Source organism: Furipterus horrens, unplaced genomic scaffold, assembly GCF_987537825.1.
Source record: "Furipterus horrens unplaced genomic scaffold, mFurHor1.1.pri manual_scaffold_1, whole genome shotgun sequence".
NCBI lineage: Eukaryota > Metazoa > Chordata > Mammalia > Chiroptera > Furipteridae > Furipterus > Furipterus horrens.
Genome location: NW_028327171.1, coordinates 47,923,392 through 47,936,746, shown reverse-complemented (window position 1 = coordinate 47,936,746; position 13,355 = coordinate 47,923,392).

The following is a 13,355-nucleotide window of genomic DNA, read 5'->3' as shown; positions in this document are numbered from 1 at the left end:
ATATAACCCCACTGTGGCTGGGAGTGTGACCTTCTCAAGAACCTCCTCTTGACCCATTGTCTCCTGGCTTTGTTGACTTTCAGCGCCAGAATGGCAGTGCTGGTAGGCATGTGAGGTACCTGGGATTTGGAATCTGGTAGACTTGGGTTTGAACTCTGGCTCTGTCACTTAGCAGCTATGTGACATGGGAAATATAATTTGACTTCTCCAAACTTTGATTCTTTTACACAAAAATTGGGACTAATAATTTACATCTCAGGGGGCAGTTATGAGGACTAATGGGATTATTCAAATTATCTATTACTGTATAACAAACTACCCCCCGCCTAGTAGATAAAAACAACCCTTTTATTACACCTGACAATTCTATGGGTCAGAAATTCCGGAAGGACTTGTTTGAGTGTTCAGTGGCTGATCCACACAGTGTCAATGGAGGCAACTGGGGTTGGAGCATCTACTTCCAAATAGCTTCTCCACTCACATGTATGGTGCCTCCCTGATCCTTGCTCTCTCTCTCTCCACATGGCTTCTCACCTGCCAGGGCCTTTCCATGAGACTTGTGTTTCTCATAAGATGATGGTTTTAGGTAGTTGTACTTTGTTTATGGTAGCTGGCTTCTAATAGGGAGCAAAAGCTGCTAGGCAGTTGGGGCTATATGTAGAGTGGAACTGCACTACTTCTATTCTATGTTATCAGTTAAAGCAGGCTTAAGGCGCACCCACTCAGATACAAGTAGACTCCCTCTCTTGATGGGGCTCAGGTAAAAAGTTCACATTTTCACCAGAATGTGTATGTTGGGAGATACTATGTGGACATATTTTGAAAATACAATATACGGAATTAATGACCACGGAATTAATGGCACACTTTTACAGTAAGGACCAGATAGTAAATATTTAGACTCCATAACCCAGTGGTCTCTGTCATGATTACTCAACTCTGCTGGTATTGCACAAGGACAGTTTTAGATAATACCTAAATAAATAGTTACAGCTGTTTTCCAAGTAAACTTTATTTATGAAACGGAGGGGCAGGGTAGATTTGGTCCGTGGGTCATGGTTTGTGACTTCTGATGTAATGTGTGACAAATAGTAAGTGCTCAGTAAGGGCAGAAGTTATTATTGTCACTGTTATTAAAAAGCTTTGGAAATCCCCAGTTGACTGTTACCTCCCCTTCTATTTACAAATGGAACCTGACTTAACCAACATTCACAGTTTGGTACCACTGGCCACCCAGCTGCTCCCTGTTTTCAATTGACTCCATAAAGTGCACCTACATTTCAAGTTCTAGTAAATAACACCTCCTCCTCCCTGACTCCCATCAGCCTTTCCCTCTCTCACTGCTAAAAGGCAGCAGGTCTGGTGGGACCTGAAGCCTATTAAATATGGCCATGTCCTCTTTAAGAAAAAGAATGCAAAATTAGGAGCAAAAGTGAATATTTATTTAGGATGAAAAAAGAAATCACAACAAATAACAAATTGTAAAATGCTGACAGACACCATATGGTCCAGAGAAACAATATAGCCTGACATCTCTGTAATACTTTTCCCTAAAATTTGATCAAATTTTAAATTTAATTTTGTAATGTCATTTACTATAGAAAGACTAGAAAAATAATATAGTTTTCTTCTGACATGGTCAATCAAGTTTTTCCAAAATTATTAATAGTTTTTCAAAGTTTCTTTTTATTTTAGAAATCCTTAATAATGCCATGAAAAATTTTGGAATTATTGTCAAATAAAGAAAAACTTTTGCCAAATTTCTTTAATATGTGAGCAGGAAGTTTTCAGGGCATTTTAGCTTTCTTTGCACAGTGACTCATCTTAAATACTCTGAATCAAGCAACTCAATGAACTTGTTATTGATGTCCTTGTTGTAGTTTCTATTACCAATTTTATATTCTTTCATTGATATTATCATTTCATGTCAAATAGACAAAGTTTTAAAAATTTTCCAGAGCATTTATGTGACTCATTTTACCTCATTAATTTGATTATCAGACAATACAGAAACCTGCCCATTAATTTCACTGAAAAGGTATCTCTTCCTTCTTATTAATTACTTCATCTGGTAGGCTTTGTTTTTGTTACAGTTTGCCTCTCAATATCAGAAAATTACTATCAATTTCATTAATTGTCTTAATCGCTTGTTCTGTGTTCCATAAATTTTCTCAAGTACCTGAATTATTATAAAAAAAATTTAAATACAAAGTTTTCTAAATGATGCAATAGCTACTTATTTTCTGAAACTTCATTTTTTCAATAAATAATTTTTAAAGCATAAAACAAGGTATCCTTCATGTATATTCAAGTCAGTAGATCCTCACTTGATTTATTAAAATGTTTATCAATTTCTTTTCAAATGGCAGTTAAAATGGTATAGTTAAGTGTTACCAACTTTTTTGCATAAAATTTTGCTTTTTATTCATGTTCAGGTGTGTGAAATAGATAAATGTGTCCCTACTCAATACAGACTAACTCTTCAATTTAATTACCCCATAGCAGGACCCAAACTACCTATCAGCCTATCTGATGCCACCTGATACTAGTAAATTTGAGGTGGAAGTATAGTGAGAGGGAGAAAAGATTATGACCTTAACACAATGTAATTGAAATACCTTTGGAAAGTTTATAAGAACAAATGAATATATTGCTAATTTTCACTCCCATGCCCTGTTTTGTTTTGTTGTTGGGGGAGGGAGGATTCTTTTTTAAAGGAGTGCATAAAAGACAGGCAGCATAGTACAGCAAAAATTGTGGGCTAAGGTAAGCTACCTTATTTGCTAACCAAACTAGTAAGACTCACTGAAAAATCTCTTTTCCCCTCTGAACCTGGCTCTATACCCAAGCTCAGTAAGAATCCACCTTAGCCCACGTATAAGGACTGAGGCAGAATCCACATACCTAAGCTAGTCATGAGGAACATTTTGTTAAAATGATTCTTTTGGATTTCATTCTTAGGAATTATATTTCTCTAAACTTCATCTTTCTTCAAAACGAAGGATTAGAAGATTTTTACCAAGTCTCCATTTTCTATATCAGAAATATAATCAAAACATACCCTTTAGCTAGAAATATGTTATCCCAGATGAAAAAAAAAAAACAAAAACAAACTCAAAACATAATTTCCTACACAATGACTCCAGAGAACCTTTCGCAGAGGACAATTGATTTCCATCAGCACACTCATTAATTTTTATGTCATCCTTTCTAAGTTTTGGAAACAAATGAAGTTATTAATATTGTAAGACACTGGGCATTATTTCCTGGCCACCTCATTAAAAAGGCCTCACAATCAACTAAAAACAAGTAGGGTTAGGATCTAGAATTAGAGCTAGGCTGATAAAAGCCAGGGCTTGGCCACTGTGAGGGAAGTTGAGGTTTGGAAACATCATAGGCATTAAACTGGTTTTCAAAATTCATGTTTCTCAGTTCCATGTCAATAGAGGAAAGTATGTGGGAGAAGGCAAAGGAGATGGAATTCCAGACTTAAATCTGAAGTGTGCCCCTGGACAGGCTAGATTGTTTCTATCTTTATGAAGTAGAAACAGCAAGCCATACCTCCAGAAAACAATATTAGGGAAGACCAGGCTATACAAATGCTTTTTAAACTATAGAAAAATACGAGTGAGTATTGCTTTAAAAATGGCCATTTATTTAAAATCAAAGAAGAAACTATCGAATTACCTAGCTTTTTTGTGATACAGAGACAGAAGAAATAAATAAGGGGCATGTTTACGAAAACAGTGGGACAGATTCTCAGGCTTCCCCACTCATTCAAAGGTCATTGTTTAAATGTCACTTTAGCAGGAAATTCTTGCATGGACTTCTTCCTCTCTCTGCCTAGGTTTCCTTCCCCTGCTGGAAAGGAAGATGTGGCTCTGCGACCTGTTTAGTTCACACACTCCACAATTCCAAATATCTGACAGGGTAAAGTGGTTCCTGTTGTCCTTCCTCTCTCCCACTATTTCTGGGAATTCTCTATGAACCAGGGCTGTGGTCTTTCTCAGCACAGCCTGAGAATGGAAGACGGGTCCTCTCCTTGAACCAGGCTGTGTGACAGCCCAGTATGACCAAGCACCTGTGGGGAGGGAGAGGCACTCAGAAACCAAGCTAACAGGATTTCACTGTGAACACTGAGATTTACTCACTAGTGAGCTTTAAGCACACCATCATGTGTAAACATATTTACTTTCTTGTGATATCTGGAAGGAATTCTGGGATCAGTTCCATGAGAGAAGAAATATAGAAATGTACTGCTTCATTTGTCCTTGAAAGGTAAGACTCTTATCCGAGGACACATTGAGACTGTACTTGAGAGATGCCCCGTAGAGAAGAGAGATACCCAGGAGGTCCACAGAGGGAAGCAAACAAGTCCCAGTGCAAATGGAAAGACTACCTATGAGAGGTCAACTTTGAACCAGTGTTTGAAGGATAGGTGGAATTCAGAGGGAGACGAGAAAAAAGAGAATTTCAGGAATCAGAATAAACCAGTATATATCAGATAAATTGCTCAACCAACAGTCCCAGAAATTATACACCAGATGCTCAAAATTTCTAGAGGTTTTGCTTCAGACTTTCCATTCTCAGCACCCTCCTCTGTACTGTATGTTCAGTTTCCCTCCTGTTGCTTTGCAGAGAACTCTACTTCCTTCTCCAGATCTTTTATTTTATCTTTATTTTTTAAAGATTTTATTTATTTATTTTTAGAGAGAGGAGAAGGGAGGGAGAAAGAGAGGAAGAGAACATCGCTGGGAGAGAGAAAGAGCAATTGGTTGCCTCTTGAATGCAGCCTGACCAGGAAACGGAACCCGCAACCCCGGAATACATCCTGATCAGGAGTCAACCGGCAACCTTTCACTTTTAAGTATGACTCCCAACCAACTGGGCCACACTGGTCAGGGCCCTCCCCAGCTCTTTTAGATTAATGTTTCCATTGGATTCTCTGTTTGACTCTATTTTTCCCCCTCTGGATAAGCTAAAAAAATTTTTTTTTTAAATTTTTTAATTACAGTTGATATTCTACATTATATTAGTTTCAGGTGTACAGACTAGTGCTTAGAAATTTATATAACTTACAAAGTGTTCCCCCATAAATCCAGCACTCACCTGACACCATACATCATCTTAATTCCTAGATTCCCTGTGGCTTAAACAGACAGGGTACTATGACAAAGTCCAGCATAAGGCAAACTTAGGGTTCACACAAGCCTGTAGCCCCAGCTCTGCCTTCCTCTGGGATTTCCTCCTCAGCCTACTTGTGAGATAGCTGTGGGTATTTCAGACTTCAAACCTGGGCACAGGCTTTCCACAAAAAAAAAAAGGAAATTCTATTTGAAAAGTGAGGAAGGACTTTCCCAGAAGCCCTCTGCAAAATCCTCCTTGCATCTCAGTGACCAACTTTATGTCAGATGCTTGTTTATGAACCAGTCAGTGGCAGGAGAATGTGATTTCACTTGGATAAACCAGGCCTTCCTTGGGAGCTAGAAGTGAAGCATGTGAGCTTTGTGAGAGAAAGGTAGATTTCTAAAATAAATTGATGCTCTGTAAGGAAAAAGTATAAAATGAATGCTGGGAAAAAACCCACAATGTCCACGAACTCAGATGTTTAGGTTTCTCTGGACTCTGAACTCAAGTGCTCCATTCCTTTGTCTACTGTTAAAGAACAGAAAGTTCATCCACTCAGAACTAGCAAAGCCAAATGCTAAACACCAAGAATTTCACTGGAGAAAGGCTGGCTATTTTATTACTAATGGCACCACCAAGGAGAACTCAGAAATTAAAGCTCAAAAGCCTAAACTTCTGATTTGGGTTTGGGGTGGGTTCTTAAGGGTATAAGGAACAGGGATGTGGAAATGCTGGCAGGGCAAGTTTTAACTGGAACTTGGCCATTTATGGTAAAAGAAGTCAACACAGAATCTTCCTGGACAATGGACTCTTTGCTTCTGAGATGGTTCCAGTCTTCAAGTTCCAGTTTTGTGCTGGTCATTTGGTTCCCTGGGATGGGGGTGGGTGGTGACGAGATATTTGTTTCCAGGTGTAGCTGGAGGTCAAAGTTCTCTCCTCTGTGCGTGCTTCGGCTGCATGACTTGCAGTTTTGTTCTGTTGTCTCAGAAGAGCAACTCAGTGCCTCTCAACAGGATAGGACCATTTTCAACTGGTTCTGTGGTTACACTGCTTCACATTTTTCTGACTCTAGCTGGGTCCAATGAAAATGGTCCCCACTTATCTGGAAGTGGAATTCCATCACCAAGGGGGAAAGCCAGATGAGAGAAGGCCTGGTCTTGAGAAGACATTATTGAGTATGGGAAACTGCGAAGCACCGCAGAGTTTGGGAGTAAGAAACCTAGCTCTGCTGTCAACAGCTGTGGGATCTTGGGTACTCAACCTCAGTACCCAATAAACCTCAGTTTCCCTATTTATTAAATAAAAACAATACTGGTCTCAGTGTTGTTGTGAAGATTAATTGAGATACTAGAAGTGGAATGCTCTGAGGTTGGCACTTCCAATGGATGTTGGATAAAAATGGCTACTTTATTATTATTTCTGAGGAGAAGTGAGGAGACAGCCCATGGGAAAACTGTTGGGAATGAATGGGTCAGCAGGAGGCCACAGCAGGTCCTGGAAGCCTGTGGGCAAAATCTTTGGAGTGAAGAGGAAAAGATTTGATTTGAGAAGAGGGGAAAGGGGCTGAAATCACTCCTTTCATCTGTGTTTTATTTTATAGCTGAGGACTCAGAGAAAATATCCCTCACCAGTGGTATAGTTCAATAGACAGGGTACTAGCTCACACATCTTAGAGATTTGTTCCTTCTACCCCATCCCCTATAAGTCACCACACACACACACACACACACACACACACACACAAAATCAAGCACCTTAAACACAGCTGTGTGAACTTGGGCAAATTATGTTTCTTCTCTGGGTCTTCATTTCTCAGCTTACAAAATGCTGCTCCCTCATATTCCTTTGGCCCCGATATAGTGCCAGTCAAAGAACAAAGTTCTGGCGCAGCATTTCCCAAAGGTTCCCATTTCTATGGTAGTTTCACCATATTTACATTACAGTGGTTTTACTAGGCATAAGGAACTTAGCCTTAGAATTTTCTCTCTTTATTTAGAGGATACAAGGAATGTAAGACAAGCCTAAGAATCAGGGCATGGGGATTGATGATTCATTCCCATCATGTATCTTCTAAATGGTTTATAGCTACTCCTGCACTACACTCATTCCTTATCTACCTGAATGCCATTTCAGACAAACAAAATGATTACAAAAAAAAAAAACAGACACTCTTAGAGAGACACTGGCAAGTCTGATGGACTCTGGTAATGAAATTGTTTCTAACTCTGCCACCCACAAAGATCTAGCAAGAACAAAAATATGGGTGTTTGTGCAGATGCCTTTTCACGGTTGGTGAGCAGCTCAGTGTCACTTATTCACCTCAGGCTCCCAAATCTCTTGGCAAATAGAAACTCTGTTATCTTCAAAGTCCTCTCAGGAAGAGAAGCATTAGTATGCACTCTCATGAGGAGCCAAGAAATCAGAGTTTTACTAAAACCAAAAAGTTGGCGGCAGCTTTGCCAAGCCACCTAAGGCTTCCTCAGTTCTGCACAGGCATACCTCGTTTTATTGCCCTTCACTTTACTCTGATGCACAGGTGTTACTTTTTTTTTTTTAATTGAAGGCAAGACCCTCCACCAGCAAAAAGATTCTGACTTGATTATTTGCGATACTGCTTTATTGTGGTGTTCTGGAACCAAACCCACAATGTCTCTGAGGTATGCCTGTACACAGGTTCTCACTTCCATTTGGGAAGTAAATTCTTACAGAATCCTTGAGTTTAAGAACTGGAAGGACTTTAACAGATCCCTATGCCAGCCCAGCATATTCAGTACTTAAATCCCTGTAGTTAATTGTCTCTGCCAAAGCGTCATCTAGCCTCACTTGAATGCTTCTAATGAAGGTTCCGACAGAGAATACTCAGAAAGGGAGCCCAGAGAGACGGGGTTATGAGGATGAAGTGTGTGGGGGGGGTGATGATGGGGTGATTAAGGAATCCTGCTGCAGGGAAGAAGGAGGGTATTAGGACCTCACCTTGGGTTTGGGAAATGTGGAGACAAGGACCCAATGTGTGCTTCCTCACAGGACAGTGTTTGCATAAGCAGCATGCACAGGAGTGGAGTGGATGAAATAAAGGAGGAAACAAACCACTTCCCCAAGCAGCCCTTTCTCCAATTAACAATTTGACTCTTGTATATCTGGGTCTTTATGGATTGTGTTCCAAGGACAAAATTATTGGCTCAGGCATAATGAGACTTCAATTACTATCCTACATCTGCTAGCAGTTACCAGTATGATCTTGGACAAGTTCAAAAAAATTACCTGAAACTAGGAAATAGGTAAAAGAGATTATTGGGTGTTCTTTCAATGCCAGACTTGACTTTCCATTTACTGGACTGTTTTACTTCACTGTAGGGCAGAGGCTCATTTGGAAAATTTTGTTCAGTAGAGATGCAAATAATTTCTTCCCAGTGAAACCAACAGCTTCAAAGTTTACAGTTTGTGATCCTGTTACTCGTAAACCAATTTTTGGATAGCTTATAAACCCAGCAAGCTGTCAAATTGTCTATCTATACCTAGCTTTTCATATGTTCTTTGGGCCAGTCATAAATCCTACTGCTTTCCTCATTAAATAATGAGCTCAATAAAACCTTTGAAAGCTGTTCATTTAACATTTGTATGAGAGATATGATTTTACTTTTTTCAAAAATTAATCTTTAACAAGCAACTAACTCACTTCTGCCTCCAAGGATATGGTTTGCATATCTGTTAAAAAAAATACATTAAGACTAGAGCGACTCTACAGGACCAATCTAAGATGTCTGAACCACTAAGCCACCTGAGACCCTCTCTCCCATCTTCCCAGGGTCTCCAGAGAAAGGGCCACTCTAACTCTTTGCAACAGAGAGTCAGTGCCTGACAGTGCCACTCTCTGCCACCCAGCCCCCAGGGAGGAGGTCAGATCACAGGAGGACCCTGCTCTACTTACCTGCAGCAAGTCTAAGGTTGTTGGGAAGCTCCTAGGAACCAGACTACATTGTTTTGACCAATTTACTTTCATTCCCCTGTCTCTCCCTTCCCCAACTGCCCTCTACTCCCTACTATAAACCTCAGAAATTTCTAGTTCCACATCCCCAGGCTTTTAGTTTAATCCCAAGGGTAAGGCATCCCCACTGAGTACTCACCTCTTTGACATTCTAAGTGGAAATTGGTGCCTCTTGGCCTCTGCTGAGGCAGCAGGGGTCAAATTGCTTCTCTCTTCACTCCCAGGGCTCTAAACCCACTTCTGACTCTGACATTAGACATCTGACAAATCTGCCTGTGCAAGCCTCCAGAGGCTTCTCTCCCTCTGCCTTCTTGGCCTTAGGACGTTCAGCCATTATACTCCAGCGGGAAGTGCCTTGAATTCACCAGGGCTGAAGATGTGAAGGGTAGATGGAGTCAGAGAATGTGAAAGGTGGGCAAGAAAGGCCATTGGATACATTTGGCCCTGGTCTATAATTAATGATCAACACATAGGAAAACTTTTCCATTTCAGGGGATGATAACTTTGTTAACAGGAGCTTTTTTTTTTTTTTTTCCCCTGAGTCTTCCCAGGTCAGATCTTCATTTGCCTGAGAATCAGCTCAGTGCTTACATTGTTCATAAAATAAATATGGTTCTTTTTCTGATCCCAACTTGCCTGCCTGGCTTGACTGGTAATACTCGCTCATGGCTTGGTGAAGTGCTGCTGTACTTCTCCTCACACCTTCCTTCTTTTCAGTAACATTATAGTCTTCTACACCAGGATTTAGGCTAATTTCTGGAATGGAAATGAAGTTAAGATTCTCAGGCTCCCAGCCACAACCTGGCCCTCCGCACTCCTCAACTATACAGCTTATGGGAGGGGTGGGGAGGGGAACAGGAAGTGGGGTGCATAGTTGTAGTTTGGCCTCAACAAATCAAATAATTTTTATTTGGTGCTGAGTGGTTACAAAAGGTGCCATAAAAACAAAATCATCAAGTGCTTGGGTGTGGTTATCCTGGAAATGTAATTTGAAACCAATCAGTGATGTACCTATTGAACATTTGGCCTGTTTTTTTTAATGTCTTCCTCCTTTATAAAACAAAGAGCTTGGGGATCCTCTGCTCCAGTTAAAGAAAAGTTTCTCCAAGTACTTTTGGGGACAGAGGAAACTCCAAATGGGTCACATACCTCTTTATAAAACCCTTGAATTTTGGGATACAGTTCTCTCCAGGTTCACATCCTGGGCAAGAAGAAGAGCCAAAGGATGGGTCAGGATGAACACTCCTGCTTCACCCAAACCATATCAAGGAGAGATAAAATGCAGGAGGAGGAGCAGAGGACAGGGAGGTGGAGGGCCCAGCCTGGCCATTCCCCTTTGTTCCTTCTCTGGTCCTGCCATCCCAATGAATACAGGCCTTGGTCTCCCTGGGGCCCACCCAGACCCTTAATATGATAACAAAATTAAAGCCACCCTTAAAACCTAAAAGATCCAGCGCATCCTTATTTAATTCACCAGTCTGGCCTCCTACAGAAACCAATCAAATTCTACTGGATGACATTGGACTATTTCCAACTTAACCAAGTAGAGGTCCCAATGACAACTGCTGTGCCAAAGTGATATTTTTGCTAGAGCAAATGCACATTGCTTCAGACACACGATACATGGAGATTAATGTGATGACTGTATTCTTTTTCCTCCCTACCAAAGATAATCAGCAGTACTTTGTACTCATATAGAGAAGATTTCAGCTTGCCTTTACACTTTTGTCCCAGGGTCATGTTAACTCTCTCATCCTGCATCATAATATAATATGAAGAATCTGAACCACCTGGCCATTCTGCAGAACACCACATTGGTCCACCCTGTCAATGACATCATGTCAATCAGACCAGATGAGTAAGAAGTGACAAGTGCATCAGAGACCTTGGTAAGACACATGCACTCCAGAGGGTGGAAAATAAACCCTGAAATGATACCCTCCCACATCTTAAAACTTTTAGGGGTACCTTAGTTTGGAACATGTCAGGATAACACTTCCAAAGTAAAAGTCAATTATTGCATCTTAACTCTCTCAACACTAAAATGAGGCACAGTACCTGGTAATCCACACTTTAATTCATTTACTAAATGACAGAGACAGCTGTCAATTGTGAGTGGCACCCTGAATAAGAAAGGGCCCGGCAGCACGTCCACAATGCTATGCAAGCATTCCTGTCATATGGGCCATGTGCTCCAGCAGATACTTTGATATTAGAGTTGTCTGTAGTGGGAAATGGTGCCATGTGGTACTTATGAAGATACCAAGTTGGAGGAACACAATTTCTAACACTTGTGTTCTGAAGCAAGGCCATGCCATCTGCATCATGGAATTATATGCCATTCAAAACGCAGCTCCTACATGCTACTGGGTGGTGGTAGAGGTAAAACTCCTGATCATGAGATATCAAAAGATGATGGAGCCAGAGGTGCCCATTGTGCCCTAGGTTCTGAAAGGCCTGTTAAGTTAAAAGGTTGAGCAGGCCCAGCACAACTGATCAGAATATGCAATTGTAGCCAGAATGACCACAGTTAAGTCTAGAGAATACAAGTGAGCTGGGTGAACTGGTTGCCCAGCCCCCTTGTTGACCACCACTGGTGCACAAGTGCCTCTCCCTCTGCTCACACCTGAGTGCATGGTGGTGGGGCAGAGGTGGAGGTGGAGTGCCATCACTTACCATAAGCCAGCATGGGAAGGCAGAAGCCCATCTTTTTTCCTGAATGGTTTTGTGGTGAAAGCTGAATGAAAATAGACTAGAGTCTCAATCAAGGGTGCTATTGTCGCAGACCTCTGACCAGCAGAGTCCACGACATTGTGGTTGAAGGAATAAATTCACAGCAACTGCAAGAATCCTGTGGAGAAGAGAGGACAGAACGAGCCACTTTCTAGAGGAGAAAGCGCAGTTTGCCCCTGCCTTAATAGGCTTTTATTGATTTCTTAGGTGGATTACATCCAAGAAAATTGTGAATTATAGTGCTAATCATTGCCTTATATGATTATTACTTTTACATATTGGAGAAAAGAATGTTACACATGCATGGATGATAAGGATAACTTGCCTAGCCACATCCTGTTCTTAGACATTGACCCAGAATAGGCTCTAAGAGACTGGTTCAAAGTTACACGCTGGACATCTGTTGTTCTCAGCCCAGGATGAGGGGGTCCTTTAGCAGAAAGCAGGCTTTTTAGCTATTATAGAAATGCAGGCCTGGTTCCCCACGGGAAAACCAGTGTGTGGAGTGGGTCCTGCGTGCCACCACGCTCCCAGTGATTTTCTACTCTGGGGCTGAGCTACATTTGCCCCCACCAAGCACTCCGGCTTCCCATATGGTATATACATTATGCTCCTTCAATTCTGAAGGAGATAGTAATTCATCTTCACCAGAATCAGCACAGGTCCCTGATATGGGCTTGCATTTCTCGATTGCAGGGCTTCAGCCAGCATGAGTCTCCAAGGGCTTATGGAGTATTTGATCCACAAACCCAGGATCTCACATGTTAAGAACAAATTGTGTCCCCTCAGAACTCATCTGTTGAAGTGCTAACCCCTACTATGTCACAATGTGACCTTATTTGGAAATGGGGTTGTTGAAGATTTAAGTAGTTAAGATGAGGTCCTACTGGAGTAGGGTGAGGTCCTAATCCACTATGACTAGTATCCTTATAAAAAGGGGAAACTTGGAAGACAGATATACACATGTGAATAATGACATGTGATAGGCAAAGGAGATACCAGGGTATCAAACCAAGGAATTCCAAAGATTGTTAACAAACCATCAGAAGCTAGGTGAAAGGCCTGGAACAGATTCTCTCTCACAGCCCTAACAAACTAATACATCACATAATATTACTTAGATAAATGACCAAATTTGTGGCAAAGGAGTTATAGCAGAAGTGATAGGCCATGGGATTTCCTGGTCTTATCAAATACAGCCTCACCCAAAAGCTGCCAACCTGAGAAATTAATGATATAGCCTCTTAAAGACTCAGTGGTGATACAGCTCAGGGGTGCTATCTTGTGAAATGAGTCATCATCCACCAGGATGAAGTATACAGCTCAAATCAATGACCATTATATGTTGTGCCCCACAATAGGTAAATTATATAAGTCTAGAAATCAAGAGGTGAAAGTAGGAGTGAGCCGATTTACCATCACTCGTATTAAATCCATTGCCATTTTTCTGTGTCCCATAACCACAACTCAAGGTTCTGCAGGCCTGGAGACCCTGGATGGGAAATGCTTC